The 23,463-nt window shown below is 41.3% G+C and overlaps 1 long non-coding RNA gene across 1 annotated transcript; it reads left to right on the top strand.

Annotated features, from left to right (window-relative positions):
* The first annotated feature begins 512 nt into the window (after positions 1–512).
* On the top strand, positions 513–5,240 carry LOC132339847 (uncharacterized). The gene is made up of 4 exons (XR_009489735.1): positions 513–2,000; positions 3,487–3,880; positions 4,437–4,845; positions 5,014–5,240. It is a non-coding gene; the product is annotated as an uncharacterized LOC132339847 (long non-coding RNA).
* The last annotated feature ends 18,223 nt before the right edge of the window (positions 5,241–23,463 follow it).

The raw sequence follows: 23,463 nt of genomic DNA, 5'->3' as shown, positions 1-23,463 counted from the left end.
GGGTGAGTAGCAGGCTTGGTGGGCTTTGGCCGCTGTGCAGCTAAGAGGGTGCAGTGATATTTGGTGTTGCTGATTGTAGCTGACCAAGAGACCAGAGCCCGGTGACTGCGGAAAATTCCCAGCGGGTGAGGCGCCCTTCCTTGGCAGCGGAGGCGGATTGTCATCCCCGGACTTCCAAGAGATAAGTGGAGGGTTATGAGCCCCCTGAGAGGGGGACGAAAGCGAGGTGCTGGGAGGGCCTTTGGAGTGGCAGCTTTGGGGGCGGGGTTGTGCAGGAGGTGGCCCCTTAGGCCACGTAAGGGAAGAGTTACCCGGTGCTGAGGTGCTCAGGGCAGAGCAGTCCCGGTGCATGTCACTTGTGTCACTTGTCTGTCGTGCCTTCTGTGTGTATCGTGCCTTCTGTGTCTTTTGCCTCGTGCCCCACAAAGGATTTTCCGAAGCCCAGGTGTCCATCTTTGCCACTGAGATCTCTGTGTTCCTCGGCCCAGTGCGTATTCCTTCAAAGCCTTGACTCAGGATGCTGGACAGGCAATGGCGTAGCATCTCTCTTAAGACATCTGACCGGATGGTTCTATTCAGGTCTTGTTCTGAGCTGTTCTCGACAGCTGTGCATGGCAACGATCCCTTCTAGCTGGTTAGGACTTGTACAAATTGCAGGATAGGGGGAGATTCTGACCGTAGGATTCTGGGGCACCCATCTTTGCCCCGCTTGCGATAAGTCCTTCTGTTAGCGTCTTTGTTCCTCCAGGATTCTCTGAGCCTGACGGGCTCACCGTCGCTCTCACCCAGGTCATCTGGTCCCGCCTTCTCTGGGCCCTGGCTGGCATTCTTCTCGCCGAGAGCTTTCTCTCCCTGTTGTGTCCCCTGGTTTGTCTTGTTCTGTGTCACGGGTGTCTGGGTATTGGGCCCGAAGCTGCTCTGCCCTGCTGCACAGCCTGGTGTAGGTATCATAGGACAAGTCCTGGGGCCTGGGGAGTTGTAATGCTGGGTGTTTTAAGGGCTGTCTGACTAATAGTTTTTTTGGGTGTTTTTTAGGGTATTCTTGTTCCTGTTTTTGGATTACTTAGAAGTTTTTAAAGGAATTTCAGGTCTTTTGGTGGTATATGGACAAGTTTTTTCAGGCTCGGGACTTTTTAGGGATTTTGAGGGTATTTTTTAGACTTTCTTTTAGCTTCCAATCAGGGCGTTTTAAATGGTTTTTTAAATATTCTTGGAACTCACTTAGGACTCTTTAGGGATTTTTTAAAGTTTTTTCGGATATTTTTAAGCCATTTTCGGGCTTTTTATAAAGTAATGTATTTTTAGTGTTTTCTGTGGCTTTTTAATGTTTTTGGGGATGTTTAGGACACTTTGGAGACGAGGGTGTATTTTTAGGGAATTAATGGGGTTTTTTAGGCTCGTTTTGGGGCGTGACAGAGGTTTAGGGGCGCTGTGTTGGCTTGAGGATGGCAGAGGCTGGGAGCTGAGGGAGGAGCAGGGAGAAGAAGGGACAGTGGGTGACACACAGAGATTCTGAGGGTGGCCGGGGCAGCTGAAGGGTGACATAGAGAAGCTGGGACTGAAAGGCTAAGGAGAGGAGTTAAGGGTGACGCACAGGAGCTGAGAGGGGGCTTGAGGGTGACAGGGCCTGAGGACTAGGAGGCTGAAGGAGGGACTGAGGGGTAAAGGGAGAGGGCTTGAGGGCTGCGCAGTCCAGTGCAGATCCGCGCTACAGGGTACATCTTAGGAGGCAAGACAGTGTACAGCTGCACCACCCCTCAGCCCAGCCCTAATCCCAGTCTAACCAGCCCCCCTAATAACAGCCCTTTCCCCCAACGGCAGCGCAACACAGCAACCCTAACAGTGAGACCAGAGCGGAACCCTCCCGGTGGGACACGGCAGCAACTCTCATACCAGGACAATGACAGAACCTGAGATGACAACAAGATCCACTGCATAAAGTTAGGGAAGACATCTCAGGGTTGGAGAGCAAGAGGAGGGGCTTGTTGGAGGCTGAGCAGGTTTTTTTCAGGCATTTTCCAAAACCTCAAAGGATATAGAGGGGATGCTTGAACCTTTCTTAGGACATTTAGGGCTTAGCCTTAGCCCAAAGCAGTGTTTACTGCCCAGGGTTAGGGTTACAGCTAGGGTTAGGGCTTTAAAACGACAAAGCCCAGAGATCCAGGCACACGGCAGCTGCGGAAGGCATCCCAAGGGGAACTCAAAGCTCATACCATGCTTTCCACCACAGCCTTTTCCTCGGAACCTGCCTAAGGCTAAATGGCCGGCCGGCTGCTAAAATTCTGCATTGCGCAGGACATCTCTCAGATCCAAGCTGGCACCAGTGCCAAATTAGGCTGGTTTGACAGTGCCGAGTGGCTCCTGCAATCTGCCATCAGGAATCTGGGCTGGTTAGATTTGTTTCCCAGGGAAAAGGCCTGTAGAGTTGTTCAGGGGCCTGTGGCCTGGAAGGTCTGGCTGCCTGCTGGAATTCAACTTTGCGCAGGATGCCTGCCAGATCCATGGTGGTTTGACAGTTCCAGCTGGCTCCTGCAGTCTGCCATCAGGAACCTGGGTGGGTGAGGTTTGTTTGCCAGGGAAAAGGGCGGGCGTTGCTGTTCAGGGGTCTGTGGCCCAGAGTGGGTTCATGGCTCCTGAAATTCGGCATTGCGCAGGATCCTGCCCGGCACCAAGCTGGCCCCAGTGCCAACTTGGGGGGGTTTGATAGGGCCAAGTGCCTCCTGCAAACTGACACCAGGAAGCTAGGCCGGTGAGTTTTGTTTCCTGGGGAAATGTACTGGACAGATGTTCTGAAGTCAGTTAAGAATAATTTTTTTGTTGTAAATTTAAGTTTATTTTGTTTTGGGGATTTTTTTTTTCTGTTCGTTTTATTTGTTGTTTTTTTGTTTGATGCATTTGGCATTAATTTGTTTATTTGTTTTATTCTTTGGTACATGGGTATTTGTATGGTGGATCATTTTAGGTAGTTTTTTATTAGGGTAGATATATTTTTATTTTTTAGCTGTTGAGATTTCTTTTATATCGTTAATAATTCGGTTTTTTAAGTTGTTTTTACAGAGTATTGGTTATTCTTTGAATTCTTTGAGTTAGTGTAGAGGTAGAGTTTTGGTTATTTTTTTTTTTAGTAGCGTTCAGGGTCATTGGTAACCTTTGAAGTTTAGTAAGTTGGTAAATTTTTATTTTTTAGTAGTTTTTGTGGTTTGCTGTGTGTGTTTCTCTAGGGTTTTCTTTTCTTTTCATTCTATTTTTGTGATGTGATGAGAATTGTTAGTGACAAGAGCATACTGTGGTGTTTTTTGCTGGCAGCTGGTTGACTGGTGGAGGTATCCTGATGTGTTTTGAATTTGTGGTGGGAATTTGATGCTGTTTGTTTTGTCATTTTATTTAGGAATTGGAAATTAAATGTAAAATTATAACTATATTTCAACAAAACAGATGTATAGAAATGAGAATAAGCAACTTAAATTTTAAATATCTGTCTTCCAGGTTCATTCCCATTGTGATCTGCAAGTGGCAAATCAGGGTTGCTCTTTGTTAAAACCAAAAGCGCTCTCAGAATGTTGATGGAGGTGATGATTGCAGGGGCGATGCTTCTGAAGAATAGCTCCCCCATCTTCCCCAGGGCCTGGGCAGAGAGAGGTGGAGCTCGGAGTCCCCCCAGTCCTCCCGCGGGTGTCGGCGTCTGCAGCGCCATCGGGACGGGATCCACGGCGCAGCTCCCTCCTCCAGAGGCCGAAAGCTCAGCCTCCAGTTTCGTGCAGGGTGATCACCTTTCCAGGGCAATACAAGCACTTCCCAAGAGCAGCTGGTGAAGATGGCGCAGAAGCAAGGACAAGGGTGCAGTGAAAAGTTTGGTGCATCGATCCAGCTTCCGGACATGGTAGGGAAGACACACCGTTTGATAAAACACCAAACACGGTAGTTTTCATTCTTTGTGTTTTTCTGTGCCCCCGTTGTGATCACCCCTGGAAGTATTATTTTCGAAAAACATATCTAGGAGAGAAATCATAACCTGCTTTGCGTCCTTCTGCCTGGAAGGGTTGTGACACAGGGAAGTGAGGAAGGGGCTGGCCGGGGTCAGCCTCTGCTGAGCCTCAGCTCTGGCTGCTGCTCCTGCTTCCCGGGTACACCCAAAAGCTGTCATGATCAAAAGAGCAGGCAGCCCTTCTGTCCTGAGTCACAGGGGCCATTTCTTCCTGAGTGACTCAAGATGGGAAATCATTCTTGGAGCTTCAAAAGAAAAAAAAAAAAAACACCTCACGCAATCATTTGTAAGTGTGTATATATACACATAGATTTCCTTCAATGAAGAAGAAAATCTTAGAAATATCATGTCACGTCTGGCTTCCTAGAGAAAATCCTTATCTCTGGGCTTCTGAAATCAAATGTCTGTGCATTTATAGAGCATTTCCCCTCTTTTGATGTGCCTCCCACAGTGATCTTCTACCCTGCCCCACGGCAAGAAGAGTTTGGTGATTTTGCTGCTCTGCTCTCTCAAGGGTGTTGCAGGCTGCGTAGCAGGGAGTGAAGCCCTTGTCGCTGCTCATCAGACACTTTCCTACAGAATTCTCCCTGCAGTGATAAAATTAGACTGGTGTTAGTGAGCTGCCAAGTAGAGCAGGTAACATTGGACAAGAATTGTTTCTGAGCTGCTGTTCACTAGCACGTGTTTCCCCTTTCCAGCGCGGTGCCGCCGCCCAAGAAAGGATTTTTGTGGGTCAGCCAGATGTGCTCCTGCCTCCCACTGAGGCTCTGAGATGGAGCCGAGTTTGCATTCCAGTTTATTGCAACAGAGGGTCACGGGAAATTTCCTCAGCTATCTCAGGCACAGAGCCATGGAAGCAAGTAAGCCTGAGCTCCTGCGTGCTTGCTGTGAGCCTTGGGACGAGTGTGCATCATTGCAGGCTTGGAATTTATTGAAATGGGCTAAGGAAACCGGCTTTGGGGAGGGAGGGAGGGAGGGAAATCCTCTCTTCACATGTGCCAATCCTTCTCTGAAACTCACCCCGGCAGGACAGCACGAAGACTGAACGTGTAAGAAGATGTGGGGTGCAATGGAGAACCTGGCAGGAGCATCCGACGCACACGTGCACGAGTTTTGCTTTTTGCTTGGATTGAAACTCAAAAGTTGTAAGGAATTTGGGAATGAGATGGGACGTTTCAGAAGAAGAGGAAGGAGGAGAAGAAGTTGTTGTTACAGTCCTGGCAAAATCCTTTGTTCTAGCTAATAAAAGAAGTTAGTTTAAAAAAAAAAAAAAAAAAAAAAAAAAGTGTTTTTTTTCCTTGAATATTATATTCGTTGGTGGTGTATGGTGTGTTGCTTTATTTCTTGGTATTCTTAACTCTCTGTCATTGTTTTCTTTTTGAGTGAGGCTAACTTTATGGATGGGTTGGTTTGTATTTGAGTAGGATTAATTTCAGTAGGTTTCTTTAATAGACTTGGGATATTGTTGGGATTTTGGTTTTGTTTATTGGATGTATAAACAGAGAGATTTGGTAGGGCTAGCTCGGCTGCTGGAGTTTTGGGTGTTAATTTATTAGATGGCTTTTGTTAAAAGCCGTTTTAAAATTGTTGAAAGTTTTCTTAAAAAGGTCGTGGTTTAAAGGTGGTTTTTAGTAATTGATTGTATTGTTTTATGCTGTTTGTAGCTGGTGTACCAGAAGGGATATGGTGTACTTCTTGAGTGTTACGGTTTTAGCTTTCCCAAGTTCCGATTTATTTCTGGTGTGATGGGTTTTGTTTAGTTTTATCTTTGGGGACAGGGGCATTTTTATGGTGGGTTTTTATAGGCAACATTTTTTAAAATTTGGGTAGTGGTATTTTTAGTATTTTAATAGTTTAGATTTTTTATTTGTATGCTTTTAATTAGTTTTTTTTTAATTTTTAAGATAATTTTTATAGATGATTTGTTCTTATTTGTGAGTTAGCATAAAGGTGGAGCTTTGGGGGCTTTTTGTAGTAATGTTTAGGGTCAGTTGCACAGTTTTGAGTTCAGTGAGTCGGTTTGGTTTATTTTTTCATGGGTTTTTGTTTTTATTAGCAGTTATTTCATTTTCAATGTGTGTTTGAGTTTTTTGGGTTTCTGAGCTACTGGTTTGGGAGGAAGTTTAGGATTGGAATGGATGGGGGGGTTTGGGCTAGTTATAGAGGGGTTTTAAAATTTATTTCCAGTTGGGTTTCTGTGAGTTTTTAATGGGGTGAAGTGTAGTGGGGCCTTTGTTCTTTGTTAGTAGCAGAAATAGGTTTTGTTTGGATGTGCTGCGATGGGACGAGCGTGCCCTGCGCGCCGGCGCTGACCGAGGCGCGTCGGGATTTCTGTGGTTCTGACGGGTCAGGTGAGTGAGTTGATATGGTTTATTAGACAGGTAAAAAGAGAAATAAAAATAAATTTGAAAGGAAATCTAAAACTATAACTGTAAATATAAACATGGAAAACAGATAAATATATAAAACTATCATATAATGTATGTTATTGTGACATACTATAATATATGGAAAATAGAGTCTAATATATATACACAAATATATATAAGTAGAGATTGTAAATATAAAAATATTCACTATAGTTTAAAAGAAATTGGGGATTTTTTTTTTGTTTTTATTAGGTTATAGGCTGGGTTCTTTTATAAATAGTAGAAATATAAATAATATAAAACTATAAATCCAACTATACAAATCTATAATATATCTACTGATACCTATAAATATTTAATATAACTAAATATAAGTAATATGAATATATAGTATAAAGACAGGTCTGTTCTTCAAGGCATTCTCTATACTAGATAATCTATAAATATAGTAAAAAATAGAAATGGACATGTGAATATAATGATGAAAAATGAAATTATTTTTAAACTTTTAAATACGGTTTAACCGAAGGGGTGTCTTTGGTTTTTATTTGGTTAGAGACAGGGGCTTTATTTTAAACAAGGCAAGTATTATAGAAATGTAAATCGAAATATAGAAATATATTATATAAAGATATGTAACTATAATTAAACTCTAAATGTAAACCTAAATATAAATATGTGTAAGTAATGTGAAGAGATGTAATCTAGAATATCAATAACATTATAGGGCAATTGAAATTATAAATATAAATGGGAAAATAAATACGAAAAATATTACTATAAAATATGTTAATATAATTTAAAAGAAAGGTCGTTTTTTCTTTTTATTTGGTGTGAGGCAGGGTTTTTGTTTTAAATAATATGAATATAGATATTATTGTTTGATATTTCTAAATATCGAAATATAGAAAGAAGATATGAAAATACAGATATAGAAATATAAGCTAGAAATATATATAGATAATAGGAAGAGGTGTAATGTAGAACACAAATGACACCATACATTAAGATATATACGAGTATAAATATGAAAAATAAAATAAAAAATAATGAAATACATTTTAAAGGAAAGGGGTTCTTTTTGGCTTTTATTTGGGTAAAGGCAGGGGTTTAATTAGAAATAATGTAAGTGTTACAGAAGTAAAAATCTTAACCCGAAATATCTAATCAGTATATAAAAATATGTATAAAACCATAGAAATAAACCTAAGTAATGGGAACAGATGAAATCTAGAAATTCAATTTCTATCTAAATAGAAATTTGTAAGTATAAATTGTTAAATTACATGATACACCAATATATACATGATAGATATAAATGTGAATATAAATATGAAAAAATATAAAAAGTAAAATAGATACTGTTTTAAAGGAATGTTCGGGTTTGGGCTGGTTTTTGGGGGTTTTTTTGTTTTGTGTTTTTCTTTTTGTTTCTTATTGGGTGAGAGGCAGGGTTTAATTTCTTCCGGCTTATTTTTTGGCATTTCTTTCAGAGGAGTTTTCGGCGGGGGCCGCCCCTGTTCTCTCTCGCCGCCTTCCCTGCCCGCAGCCCCAAGGCGCGCGGCTGCCCCCGGCTGGGGCGCGCGGCGGTGCTGCCGCCTTGTGGGCAGAGCGCGGTACTGCAGCCCGGCACGGGCAGGCGTCCCCGCTGCCGCCATGTTGGGAGTGGCATGCGGCGGGTGTCGCGGAGCCGCTTGACCTTCTCAAGGTGGCGGCCAAAAGGGCGGGAAAGTTGAAGACCCGCGGTCCGTCTAACCGAACTGCCTGCACGGCACCCCGGCGCCAGGGCGGCCCCGGCAGGATTTTCTGTGGCGTTTCATGTGTCCCGGAGGCGGGCTGTCGGCTCAGCGGCGCGGTGGGCGGGCGCTTTTCGACGGGTTTCTGACAGGCATCTGCGTAAACGCCTCTCTCTGCTGCTGGGTCTTCTCGCGGCCGCCATGTTGAGAGTGGCGTGTCGCGAATGTCGCGGACTTTCTCTGACCTTCTCAAGATGGCGGTGAAAAAGAAGGCCCCGCGGTCCGTCTAACCGGACTGCCTGCACAGCACCCTGACGCCTGCGCGGCCACGGCGGGATTTTTTGTGGCGTATCAAGTGCCTCGGACGCGGGCTGTGAGCTCAGGTGAGTCGCGGACGGTTGTAATTTGGCGTGTTTCTGACAGGCATCTGCGTAAACGCCTCACGGTGGGGGGGGGGGGTCCTCGTTTGGCCGCCATGTTGGGAGTGGAGTGTCGCGGATGTCGCGGACTCGCTTGACCTTCTCAAGGTGGCGGCATAAAGGGCGGGAAAATCGAAGCGCGCCCCTCCCGGTAAGTCTGCCGCCTTGTGGACAGAGAGCGGTACTGCAGCCCCCCCGAGCCAGCGCCCTGCCCATCCCCAGGCGTTGGAAACGACCGCAAAAAGGGCGCTAGAGGGATAGAGATCTGTACAAAGAGATAGAAATAGGGATAGTAAACAGAAACATATTTAAATGTCGTTTAAAAAAAATTGGGGCTTTTTTGGTTTTTATTAGGTTATAGGCTGGAGTTTTTTAAAAGGATTATAAATATAAATAATATAAAACTATAAATCCGACTATACAAATATATACTATATATACACCGATACCTGTAAATATCTAATATAAATAAATTAAACTTATAGAAATACCTATTATAAAAATACTATATCTGATAGATTAAAAGGTTTTCTCTAGACTATATATCACATCTATAAATATAACGAATAAAAATTATAAATGGACATGTAAATATAATTATGCAGAACAAAATTATTTTTAAATCTTTAAATAGGTTGTAAATAAAGGGGTGTTTCTGGTTTTCATTTGGTTAGAGGCAAGGGTTTTATTTTAAATAATGTAAATATTTTAGAAATATTTTCTATATCTAAATAGAGAAAGATAAAATAAATGTATCAAGATATACACCTATAACTAAACGATAAATTTAAATTTAAATATGAATATATGTAAGTAATATGAAGAGGTGTCATTTAGAATATAAATAATATTAGGCGGCAAAATAATTCATTCGTATGAATGTGTATATAAATATGAAAAATGTAAATATAAAGATATGTAAATATAGGTTAAAAGAAAGGGTTCTTTTCGTTTTTATTTGGTGAGAGGCAGGGCTTTTATTTTAAATAATATGAATATAGATATTATTGTTTTATATTTCTAAATCTAGAACTATATAATCAGGATATAAATGTAGATATAAAGTATAAATCAATAGAAATAATAGGAAGAGAAGTAATAGAGAGCAGAAATAATTAATATATACATGAATATACATTTGAAATGTAAATGTGAGTCTAAATATAAAAACCATAAGTAAAAAAAAAATTAAATACAGTTAAAAAAAAGTGGTTCTTCTCGGCTTTTATTTGGTTCGAGGCAGGTTTATTTTTTTAAATAATAGAAGTGTTACAGGAGTAAAAAACTTAACCAGACATATATAATCAAGATAAAAACATATGTATAAAAATATATAAATAAATATAAACAATAGGAATGTATGTAATATAGAATATAAATTTATATACAGATAGAAAACGATAAACATAAATGTACAAATAAACGTTGTACATCAATATACATTTTAAATAGAAAGGACTATAAATCTAAAAAAAAAAAATTTAAATATTTTTTACAACAAAGGGTTGGTGGTTTTTTTTTTTTTTTCGTTTTTATTGGGTTAGAGGCAGGGGTTTTGTTTTAAATAATATGAATATAGATATTATTTTTGTCTATTTCTAAATATAAAAATATATAATCAGGATATAAATATATAGATAGAGAAATATAAAATAGAAATAAATATAATAGGGAGAGATGTAATATAGAGCACAAATGACACTATACAGGAATACACATTTAAACTGTAAATGGGAGTATAAATATGAAAAATGTAATTTAAAAAAAATTTAATAAAGTTTAAAAGAAAGGGGTTCTTTTTGGCTTTTATTTGGGTAGAGGCAGGGGTTTTATTTGAAATCATATGATTGTTACAGAATTATAAAATCTTAACCAGAAATATATAATCAATATGTAAAATATATTAATAAATCTAAGTAATAGGAATCGATTAAATATAGAATATAAATGTATATATCAATAGAAAATTATAAATATAGAAATCAACATTAGGCATCAATATACATTCTAAATCGAAATTTGGGTATAAACATGAAAAATTTGAAAATAAAATATATTTAAATATTGTTTAAAAGAAAGGCTTGGGTTGTTCTTTGTTGACTTTTTTTTGCTTTTTTGCCGCCTGGTGGGCAGAGCGCGGTACTGCAGCCCCCCGAGGTTAGCCGACAATAGCCGAGTGGAGCCGAAGAACCGAAAATAGCCGAGTGTGGACGGAAATAGCCGAGTGGAGCCGAAGAACCGAAAATAGCCGAGTGTGGACGGAAATAGCCGAGTGCAGCCGAAGAACCGAAAATAGCCGAGGGTGGACGAAAATTGCCGAGTGCAGCCGAAGAACCGAATAGGACCGAGTTTAGACGGACCGTGCCGAGTTCAGCACAAGAACTTCTCCCCTCCTTTTTCGAGGTGCATTGGGTGTCCCAAGGAGGGCTGGGTTCCTCAGCGGGGGTCTTAAGAGTTGGCGCTGATTCTGCTTTTTCTGAAGGTGTATCAAAGTGTGCTACCTGAATGACAGTTCTCTCCCCTGGAAAGCTTTCTCTCAATGCCATCAGCGCACGAACGCGTTTTAGTTGTGGAACCAGACGGAATGAGAAAAGCCAACACCCGTGGCAGATTTCTGTTTGCTCTGGGTCTGTGAGAAGCGGGCTCTGCGCTGGTCACCGAGAGGCGCTGTTGGAGAGTGGCACCAGCGCCAGGTGTGAGTGTGACGGTGATGAGGGCTCGGAGCAGCCCCAGGTGTGAGTTGTGAGGATGAGGAGGGGCCGGCTCCTGCCGGGGTCTGTTTTAGGGGGAGGGTTTGCCTCAGCTCCCTTTTGCATGGTGCTGCTGCTGAGTAGCGGGGTTCCCGGGGCTGTCTCGTGGAAGGACGGTGAGAGCTTCTCACGGGCTCTGGGGGAACACCAGGATGCGCGCTTGGATACGCGGAGCGTTGCTTAAAGGAGGTGCCGAGAGACAGAGCTTTGTGCCGGGAAGCGGCAGCCGAACAGGTGAGCCCGTGTGGACTCGGAGCGGGGACTTTTGTCCTTTCCCTTCTCAATTTCATCTTGCCAGTCCCTCCCCGGTTCCCCAGGAACAAAAATGGAGCTTATGAGGACAAAAGAAATTAAGGAGAGGGAAGCAGCTACTCTTCTGTTATTGTCTGTGTTTGAACCGGGGGGGGATCCCCCTTCACTTGCGGTTTTAAGGGTGTTGATTGAAGGAAAACCTGCCTTTTCCAGGCTGTTAGGGGTATCACAGGGGCGACAGGGAATCCCTGCGTTCTGTTTTAAGGGGAATTGGAAAAATATCGTGGTCGTATTGTGAGTTTGATTTGAAGGCAGCCACCCCATTTTCATCATCCTAAGGTTTAAATTGAGGGGGCAGCCCTGTTGTCCCTCCTTCTCGAGGGTTCGAATTGAGGTCAAAATCCCTCTTTGCCATCAGTTGAAGGCTTTCATTTGAGGAGAACCCCTTATTTTCTGTTATGACAGGGGATGAAACTGAAGGGGAGAACACACGTTTATTCGCCCTTGTTGAAGCGAGGTGAGCCCCGCCCGCGGCGTCCGTTTCGGGGTACAATTGCGGGCACCTCCAGCTCTAGCAGCGTTCGCAGGCTGCAGTTGCTGGATGCTAAGGGATAGGGTGTTTTTCCTGAATGCTGTGGATCTCGGTTCAGGTGGTGACGATAAAGGTTTGTTTTGAATGGAGTTTTGTTGTCGGATTTTTTTTTTTTTTTTTTTTTTTTTTTTTTTTTTTTTTTTTTGCCGGGGTGTGCGATGTTTTCTAAAGGTGTGCGATGGTTTTTATGGGTCGTAGCGTGAAGTAGAGGTTAGGCGTTTAATTCTGTTGTGGTGGCTTTTAGTAGCGTGAGTGTGTAGCGTTTGTTCTGGTGGGCTTGAGGTAGCGTCAGGTAGTTAATAGCAGCGGGGTTTTAAAGATATTGATAATTGCGTTTGTGTTTATCGTCTTACAGGGCTTTCATTTATTTGGTTTGTTCGATTGTAGCGTACGTTTTATTGTGACGGATCGTTTGGGAGATATTGTTTATGGTTCCGTTTCTCTTTAGGCTTTGTGTTCATTTCTAGGCGGCATTTTATTTTGATAGATTGAGGCACTATGGGTTGATTCAGTTAGGAATGTTTTGTTGTTGTTGTAAATTTAAGTTTTTTTAAATTTAAGTTTTCGGTTGGGTTTTTGGTTGGGTTTTTTTGGTGGTGCTTTTTTTTTTTTTTTTTTTTTGGCCTTTGATATATTTGGTTGTTGTTTATCGGGGTTTTTTTTTTTGGAACATGGGTATTTATAGGGTGGGTCTTTTTAAGTAGCTTTTTTATTTGGGTAGTTATTTTCTTATTTTGTAGTGGTTGAGTTTTTTTTCTATTTCGTTAATTAGTTCGGTTTTTAAAGTTATTTTTACAGAGTATTGGTTATTCTTTGACTTAGTGTAGAGGTAGAATTTTTTTTTTCTTCTTTTTTTTTTTTTTTTTTTTTTTAGTGAAGTTCAGGGTCATTGGCACTGTTTGGAGTTTAGTAAGGTGGTTTGAATTTTTCCTCGTAGTTTTTGTGATTTGCTGTGTGCGTTTCTGTTGGGTTTTCTTTTATATTCGTTGCATTTTTCTGATGTGATGAGAATTGTTACGGCAAAGAGCGTTGTGTGGCTTTTTGCTGGCCGTCGGTTGGCTGGTGGAGGTATCTGGATGCTTTTGGAGGATATTGGTGGGAATTTGATGCTGTTTGTTTTGTCCTATTATTTAGGAATTGGATTTTAAATGTAAAATTATAACTATAACGATAATGAAACAAAACAAATAGATGTATAAAAATGGGAATAAAACCCCTTAAAATTTAAATATAGACCGAATATATAAAAGTGAAACATGTAACATGAATCATTATATATTACAATAAGCTATTATAATTTTTAATACAGAGTATTACATATGTTTATAGATATCTAAAGATCTGGATTATAAATAGAAACAAAGCCCCAATCAAAATATAAATATAGAAATGGATGACAAATATATGCAGACATATATAAAAATATAAGATAATTATAAATACAGAATAATAAAAAGCGATACAATACATAATACAAGTAATACTGGATATATCTTATGATAATATATTATAGGAAATGTGTATTGGATATATATAAGTAGAGTACATCAATATGTTATCGTATACTATATAACAAATTATAAATATAAATATGAAAATTATAAATATAAAAATATTTTTAAATAGTAAAGCGGGGTTTTTCTTTGTCAATAGGCAGAGTTTTGATTGTAAAAATTTTAGATACAAATAATATAAAGGTAGAAATCTAAGGATAGAAATATATCATAAATACATACAGATATATATAAAATTTAAAAATATAAGAAAAAATCAGTTGTAGCAGTAGATATGATACATAATAGAAATAATAATTTAAATACTTTTTTAGAATATTATATATCTTATATGTAATCACTATTATAATGCATCAAAAGAAACGAAACAATCATATGTGAATATAATTTTAGGAAGTAGAAATAAAAATACTTCAATGGCGTTTAAAATAAGGGGGGGTTGTATTTATTTTGTTAGAGACAGGGTTTTTATTTTGAATAATAGAAGTATTATATAAATAGAAATCTAAAGAAAGAAATATACCATCGATATAGACAGATATGTATAAAAACGCAAAACATAAATAAATACAAACCATCGGAGTAGATGTAATATATTATACAAATTACTTAACGCATCAATGTCCGGTATAAAGATGCATGTGAATGTAAACATGAAACATTTAAATCTAAAATAGATTTAAATATGGTTTTAAAGAAAGGGCGCTTGTTTCGTTCCTGTTGGGTAAGAGGCAGGTTTTCGGCGTTTATTTCAGAGGATTTTCTGGGGGATGGCAGCCGGTTTTTTGCCCGCCTTCCCCGCCCGCAGCCGAGCGCGGTCCCGCCCCCCGGACGGGCAGCGGCCGGGACGCGTCCGTGCCGAGGCCCGCGCGCCATCGCGCCCTGGGGGGCGGCTCGGCCGGGACGCGCTTGACCTTCCCAAGATGGCGGCCAAAAGGGCGGGAAAAAGGAGCACCGCGGTCTGTATACCGGACTGCCTGCCCGCCGGCCCGGCGGGATTTTCCGTGAGGTATGCAGCGCCGGGCACACGGGCCGTGGGTCAGTGGCGCCGCTGGCGGGCGGGTGGCGGGCGGGCGCCGACAGGCAATGGCACGGACGCCTCTCTCTGCCGGGGACCCGCAGCCGCCGCCGTCCCGGGACTCGGGAGAGGCTCGGCCGGGAGCCGGGTGACCTTCCCAAGGTGGCGGCACGAAGGGGGGGCGCAGTCGAGGCTCGCGGTCCGTTCGCTGCGCTGCCCGCACGGCGCCCCCGTGGCGGCGCCGGCCCGTCGGGGCTTTCCGCGGTGGTTCCGGTGCGGGGCTGGCGGGCTGTGGGCTCGGCAGCGCCGCGGGCGGGCGGGCGGGCGGGTTTTGGGGGGCCGCTGACGGGCACTGGCGTGGTGGCCTCTCTTCGCCGAGGTACTCAGGGTGCATCCTCTGCTGCTGCTGGAGGGGGCTTTTGTACTGGGGAAGCTTATTTTATTTTTCCGAATGAAAATAAGCTGCCCGGTATGCCCGTGTAGGCGTCAGTAAAACGCTTGCTTTGGTAGGGAATTTAGTACTTAAAAGTAGGGGGTTTATTTGATTTAAGCGTGGATGAGTCTCCAATGACTCGATAGTCACAACAATGTCAATATTACAGCCTGGCAGGTGACCGCGTTGGAGAGAGGAGGGCGGCTGCCAGCAGGCAGCCCCCCGGGGAAAACAGGGGAGTTTCAGTGGTTTCTGGAGCCTGAGGAACAGGGAGATGCCCTGAGCTGAGCAGGAGTTAAGCGCAGTCATGCGGAGGCCTGGCTGTTACGATTGAAGGTCGCTTGGTGAATATCGATAGTTTCTGTAGGTATTTTTATATCTATAGAAAGATAAAAAGTAAAAGTAGACTATAGAGCATTGTGCAGGAGAAGAAGAACCCTTTATGTAAGATGTGACCTGAGGGGCATCATGCCAGGCTGTCCCTTCCAGATTGGGAAGGATTCAGTGTTTTGTATGGCACGATGGAGAGTTTTGAAAAGTAAGATTTCCTCTTCGGTGCAGGTCCGATGGGTGAGGCCTGGCAGCTTGTGCACTGCCACTGTGCTAACCTGCGTGCCTCTCCTTCCCTCCCTGCTCCGCAGGCACAGCACGGGATCAGCAGGGAGGGGCGGCTCTGTCGTGGAGGATCCAGGAGCTCGGCGCGCGTGTCTGAGCCTGCAGCTGCGAGCCGCAGCAGGACCCATGGTCTGCACACGCCTGTGTACAGGTACTCTCAGAAATGTTGACTGTCCTGACTGAGCCCTCAGGAGCTGGCAGTGCCAGCCTGGAGAACAAGAGTAACTTCCAGCCTTTTCTTTTGTCTCCGTGTCCAGTGTTCAGTCTAATTCCTGCTGGGCCTTTGCCCATCATGGTGTGAAATGCTTCAGGGAATAAAGGGGGGGAAAAAAGCGGGGGGAAAAGAAAAAAAGATCAAACAGTGGTCTAAACCTCAGGAGGAAGAAGACATCTGTCAGGACACACTCTTAAGAGCAATTGGCTAAAGAATACTTGTTTACTAAATCTTTCGTATCTGTAGCTAGTTCAAAGACAGTCAAAGCCAGTCCTTCCCGTGAGAAGGGCAAAAGAAGAACAGAGAAGCCCTCAGCCTAAGCCATTGGAAGCAGCAGCAGCAGCAGCTTTGTGTACTCCGGTGTGGCAGGCATTCCTGGGTTGGCTTTTTTTCTTTTGCATCTAGCACCGGTAGAGGAAAGTTCTTTGCAAGGTGATAGTTCCAGCCTTGAATTGAAATGTGAGGAAAGAGGAGCTTCCTCAGTTGGATTTGGGTTTATTCACGGCACTTGTAAACAGAGTTAAGGTGAAGATAACACGGGCAGGGAGTGTGCCGTGGGTTACCACAAGCGATAAAGGATTTTGGGACGGTGACAAGGCAGTTTCCCCTTCAACGTATTGTTTTTTTTTTTCTAGAAGAATGATGCGAGAACAGAAAAGTTGCAATGGCATTGCAGTTCCCTGCACAGAAAATAGCCAGGGAGGTGAAGCCCGGCCAAGTGGTGCCGTTCGACTGCGCCCCGACTGGGAGCATCAGGTGAGTGACGAGGACTGAGCCGCTCCCCCCCTTTAGCAAGCACACCGGCAGTGTCAAGCCGGATCACCCTTTTCCAGACCGCTGGCATGTGCTTGGGGACAATAACCTGTACTTTTCACAGCCAGGTCTTCTGAGCCACAGCACCTCCTGCTCTGCGGTGGCCACTGCTCACTGATCCCAGTGAAAACAAACTTGTGTACAGGCACTCTGCAAAATTCCCACCTTAGATGCCACTGAAGCGCAGCTTTGGCTTTCAGGCGTCTCCCCCGCAGGCCGTCCCGTCCCGTGTGTCGTTTCCGCAGAGGATTCCTTGTTAGTTAATTACTTCGTTTTGTTTTTCATTTCCAAAGAATATCAGTTGACTTTTACAGCTTCTTCAGTGCTCCCCAAGCTTCATGCCACACCTAAATGCTCATCTTCGCTGCCTGAAGGTCCTTTCTGACCTGAACGATTCTATGACTTTGGTCCGTACTTCAGCTTAAGGGAAAAGCTGCACGTTGATTGGGTTTTGGAGAAAAAGATTTGAACGTCCAGCTGTGAATTGATCTTGTGTTTTGTCTTCCAGGTTCATTCCCATTGTGATCTGCAAATGGCAAATCACGGTTGCTCTTTGTTAAAACCAAAAGCGCTCTCAGAATGTTGATGGAGGTGATGATTGCAGGGGCGATGCTTCTGGAGAATAGCTCCCCCATCTTCCCCAGGGCCTGGGCAGAGAGAGGTGGAGCTCGGAGTCCCCCCAGTCCTCCCGCGGGTGCTGGCGTCTGCAGCGCCATCGGGACGGGATCCACGGCGCGGCTCCCTCCTCCAGAGGCCGAAAGCTCAGCCTCCAGTTTCGTGCAGGGTGATCACCTTTCCGAGGCAATACAAGCACTTCCCAAGAGCAGCTGGTGAAGATGGCGCAGAAGCAAGGACAAGGGTGCAGTGAAAAGTTTGGTGCATCGATCCAGCTTCCGGACATGGTAGGGAAGACACACCGTTTGCTAAAACACCAAACACGGTACTTTTCATTCTTTGTGTTTTTCTGTGCCCCCGTTGTGATCACCCCTGGAAGTATTATTTTCGAAAAACATATCTAGGAGAGAAATTGTAACCTGCTTTGCGTCCTTCTGCCTGGAAGGGTTGTGACACAGGGAAGTGAGGAAGGGGCTGGCCGGGGTCAGCCTCTGCTGAGCCTCAGCTCTGGCTGCTGCTCCTGCTTCCCGGGTACACCCAAAAGCTGTCATGATCAAAAGAGCAGGCAGCCCTTCTGTCCTGAGTCACAGGGGCCATTTCTTCCTGAGTGACTCAAGATGGGAAATCATTCTTGGAGCTTCAAAAGAAAAAAAAAAAAAACCTCACGCAATCATTTGTAAGTGTGTATATATACACATAGATTTCCTTCAATGAAGAAGAAAATCTTAGAAATATCATGTCACGTCTGGCTTCCTAGAGAACATCCTTATCTCTGGGCTTCTGAAATCAAATGTCTGTGCATTTATAGACCATTTCCCCTCTTTTGATGTGCCTCCCACAGTGATCTTCTACCCTGCCCCACGGCAAGAAGAGTTTGGTGACTTTGCTGCTCTGCTCTCTCAAGGGTGTTGCAGGCTGCGTAGCAGGGAGTGAAGCCCTTGTCGCTGCTCATCAGACACTTTCCTACAGAATTCTCCCTGCAGTGATAAAATTAGACTGGTGTTAGTGAGCTGCCAAGTAGAGCAGGTAACATTGGACAAGAATGGTTTCTGAGCTGCTGTTCACTAGCACGTGTTTCCCCTTTCCAGCGCGGTGCCGCCGCCCAAGAAAGGATTTTTGTGGGTCAGCCAGATGTGCTCCTGCCTCCCACTGAGGCTCTGAGATGGAGCCGAGTTTGCATTCCAGTTTATTGCAACAGAGGGTCACGGGAAATTTCCTCAGCTATCTCAGGCACAGAGCCATGGAAGCAAGTAAGCCTGAGCTCCTGCGTGCTTGCTGTGAGCCTTGGGACGAGTGTGCATCATTGCAGGCTTGGAATTTATTGAAATGCGCTAAGGAAACCGGCTCTGGGGGGGGAGGGAGGGAGGGAGGGAGGGGAAATCCTCTCTTCACATGTGCCAATCCTTCTCTGAAACTCACCCCGGCAGGACAGCACGAAGACTGAACGTGTAAGAAGATGTGGGGTGCAATGGAGAACCTGGCAGGAGCATCCGACGCACACGTGCACGAGTTTTGCTTTTTGCTTGGATTGAAACTCAAAAGTTGTAAGGAATTTGGGAATGAGATGGGACGTTTCAGAAGAAGAGGAAGGAGGAGAAGAAGTTGTTGTTACAGTGTTACAGTCCTGGCAAAATCCTTTGTTCTAGCTAATAAAAGAAGTTAGTTAAAAAAAAAAAATTAAAAAAAAAAAAAAAAAGTGTTTTTTTTCCTTGAATATTATATTCGTTGGTGGTGTATGGTGTGTTGCTTTATTTCTTGGTATTATTAACTCTCTGTCATTGTTTTCTTTTTGAGTGAGGCTAACTTTATGGATGGGTTGGTTTGTATTTGAGTAGGATTAATTTCAGTAGGTTTCTTTAATAGACTTGGGATATTGTTGGGATTTTGGTTTTGTTTATTGGATGTATAAACAGAGAGATTTGGTAGGGCTAGCTCGGCTGCTGGAGTTTTGGGTGTTAATTTATTAGATGGCTTTTGTTAAAAGCCGTTTTAAAATTGTTGAAAGTTTTCTTAAAAAGGTCGTGGTTTAAAGGTGGTTTTTAAGAATTGATTGTATTGTTTTATGCTGTTTGTAGCTGGTGTACCAGAAGGGATATGGTGTACTTCTTGAGTGTTACGGTTTTAGCGTTCCCAAGTTCCGATTTATTTCTGGTGTGATGGGTTTTGTTTAGTTTTATCTTTGGGGACAGGGGCATTTTTATGGTGGGTTTTTATAGGCAACATTTTTTAAAATTTGGGTAGTGGTATTTTTAGTATTTTAATAGTTTAGATTTTTTATTTGTATGCTTTTAATTAGTTTTTTTTTAATTTTTAAGATAATTTTAATAGATTATTTGTTCTTATTTGTGAGTTAGCATAAAGGTGGAGCTTTGGGGGGTTTTGGAGTAATGTTTAGGGTCAGTTGCACAGTTTTGAGTTCAGTGAGTCGGTTTGATTTATTTTTTCATGGGTTTTTGTTTTTATTAGCAGTTATTTCATTTTCAATGTGTGTTTGAGTTTTTTGGGTTTCTGAGCTACTGGTTTGGGAGGAAGTTTAGGATTGGAATGGATGGGGGGGTTTGGGCTAGTTATAGAGGGGTTTTAAAATTTATTTCCAGTTGGGTTTCTGTGAGTTTTTAATGGGGTGAAGTGTAGTGGGGCCTTTGTTCTTTGTTAGTAGCAGAAATAGGTTTTGTTTGGATGTGCTGCGATGGGACGAGCGTGCCCTGCGCGCCGGCGCTGACCGAGGCGCGTCGGGATTTCTGTGGTTCTGACGGGTCAGGTGAGTGAGTTGATATGGTTTACTAGACAGGTCAAAAGAGAAATAAAAATAAATTTGAAAGGAAATCTAAAACTATAACTGTAAACATAAACATGGAAAACAGATAAATATATAAAACTATCATATAATGTATGTTATTGTGACATACTATAATATATGGAAAATAGAGTCTAATATATATACACAAATATATATAAGTAGAGATTGTAAATATAAAAATATTCACTATAGTTTAAAAGAAATTGGGGATTTTTTTTTGTTTTTATTAGGTTATAGGCTGGGTTCTTTTATAAATAGTAGAAATATAAATAATATAAAACTATAAATCCAACTATACAAATCTATAATATATCTACTGATACCTATAAATATTTAATACAAAATAAATATAAGTAGCATAAATATATAGTATAAAGACAGATCTGTTCTTCAAGGCATTCTCTATACTAGATAATCTATAAATATAGTAAAAAATAGAAATGGACATGTGAATATAATGATGAAAAATAAAATTATTTTTAAACTTTTAAATACGGTTTAACTGAAGGGGAGTCTTTGGTTTTTATTTGGTTAGAGACAGGGGCTTTATTTTAAACAAGGCAAGTATTATAGAAATGTAAATCGAAATATAGAAATATAAATATATAAAGTTATGTAACTATAATTAAACTCTAAATGTAAACCTAAATATAAATATGTGTAAGTAATGTGAAGAGATGTAATCTAGAATGTCAATAACATTATAGGGCAATTGAAATTATAAATATAAATGGGAAAATAAATACGAAAAATATTACTATAAAATATGTTAATATAATTTAAAAGAAAGGTCGTTTTTTCTTTTTATTTGGTGTGAGGCAGGGTTTTTATTTTAAATAATATGAATATAGATATTATTGTTTGATATTTCTAAATATAGAAATATAGAAAGAAGATATGAAAATACAGATATAGAAATATAAGCTAGAAATATATATAGATAATAGGAAGAGGTGTAATATAGAACACAAATGACACCATACATTAAGATATATACGAGTATAAATATGAAAAATAAAATAAAAACTAATGAAATACATTTTAAAGGAAAGGGGTTCTTTTTGGCTTTTGTTTGGGTAAAGGCAGGGGTTTAATTAGAAATAATGTAAGTGTTACAGAAGTAAAAATCTTAACCCGAAATATCTAATCAGTATATAAAAACATGTATAAAACCATAGAAATAAACCTAAGTAATGGGAACAGATGAAATCTAGAAATTCAATTTCTATCTAAATAGAAATTTGTAAGTATAAATTGTTAAATTACATGATACACCAATATATACATGATAGATATAAATGTGAATATAAATATGAAAAAATATAAAAAGTAAAATAGATACTGTTTTAAAGGAATGTTCGGGTTTGGGCTGGTTTTTGGGGTTTTTTTGTTTGGTGTTTTTCTTTTTGTTTCTTATTGGGTGAGAGGCAGGGTTTAATTTCTTCCGGCTTATTTTTTGGCATTTCTTTCAGAGGAGTTTTCGGCGGGGGCCGCCCCTGTTCTCTCTCGCCGCCTTCCCTGCCCGCAGCCCCAAGGCGCGCGGCTGCCCCCGGCTGGGGCGCGCGGCGGTGCTGCCGCCTTGTGGGCAGAGCGCGGTACTGCAGCCCGGCACGGGCGGGCATCACCGCTGCCGCCATGTTGGGAGTGGCGTGTTGCGAATGTCGCGGACTTTCTCTGACCTTCTCAAGATGGCGGTGAAAAAGAAGGCCCCGCGGTCCGTCTAACCGGACTGCCTGCACAGCACCCTGACGCCTGCGCGGCCACGGCGGGATTTTTTGTGGCGTATCAAGTGCCTCGGACGCGGGCTGTGAGCTCAGGTGAGTCGCGGACGGTTGTAATTTGGCGTGTTTCTGACAGGCATCTGCGTAAACGCCTCACGGTGGTGGGGGGGGGGGGGGTCCTCGTTTGGCCGCCATGTTGGGAGTGGAGTGTCGCGGATGTCGCGGACTCGCTTGACCTTCTCAAGGTGGCGGCATAAAGGGCGGGAAAATCGAAGAGCGCCCCTCCCGGTAAGTCTGCCGCCTTGTGGACAGAGAGCGGTACTGCAGCCCCCCCGAGCCAGCGCCCTGCCCATCCCCAGGCGTTGGAAGCGACCCCAAAAAGGGCGCTAGAGGGATAGAGATCTGTACAAAGAGATAGAAATAGGGATCGTAAACAGAAAAATATTTAAATGTCGTTGAAAATAAATTGGGGCTTTTTTGGTTTTTATTAGGTTATAGGCTGGAGTTTTTGAAAAATAATATAAATATAAATAATATAAAAATATAAATCCGACTATACAAATATATACTATATATACCGATACCTGTAAATATCTAATATAAATAAATTAAACTTATAGAAATACCTATTATAAAAATAATATATCTGATAGATCAAAAGGTTTTCTCTAGACTATATATCACATCTATGAATATAACGAATAAAAATTATAAATGGACATGTAAATATAATTATGCATAACAAAATTATTTTTAAATCTTTAAATAGGTTGTAAATAAAGGGGTGTTTCTGGTTTTCATTTGGTTAGAGGCAAGGGTTTTATTTTAAATAATGTAAATATTTTAGAAATATTTTCTATATCTAAATAGAGAAAGATAAAATAAATGTATCAAGATATACACCTGTTGCTTAACTATAAATTTAAATTTAAATATGAATATATGTAAGTAATATGAAGAGGTGTCATTTAGAATATAAATAATATTAGGCTGAAAAATAATTCATTCGTATGAATGTGTATATAAATATGAAAATTGTAAATATAAAGATATGTAAATATAGGTTAAAAGAAAGGGTTCTTTTCGTTTTTATTTGGTGAGAGGCAGGGCTTTTATTTTAAATAATATGAATATAGATATTATTGTTTTATATTTCTAAATCTAGAACTATATAATCAGGATATAAATGTAGATATAAAGTATAAATCAATAGAAATAATAGGAAGAGATGTAATAGAGAGCACAAATAATTAATATATACATTAATATACATTTGAAATGTAAGTGTGAGTCTAAATATAAAAACCATAAGTAAAAAAAAATTAAATACAGTTAAAAAAAAGTGGTTCTTCTCGGCTTTTATTTGGTTCGAGGCAGGTTTATTTTTTTAAATAATAGAAGTGTTACAGAAGTAAAAAACTTAACCAGACATATATAATCAATATAAAAACATATGTATAAAAATATATAAATAAATATAAATAATAGGAATGTATGTAATATAGAATATAAATTTATATACCGATAGAAAACGATAAACATAAATGTACAAATAAACGTTGTACATCAATATACATTTTAAATAGAAAGGAATATAAATCTAAAAAAAAAAATTCA

This window comes from Haemorhous mexicanus, chromosome 2 (assembly GCF_027477595.1).
Source record: "Haemorhous mexicanus isolate bHaeMex1 chromosome 2, bHaeMex1.pri, whole genome shotgun sequence".
Taxonomy (NCBI): Eukaryota; Metazoa; Chordata; class Aves; order Passeriformes; family Fringillidae; genus Haemorhous; species Haemorhous mexicanus.
This window is presented reverse-complemented; position numbering and strand designations above follow the sequence as displayed.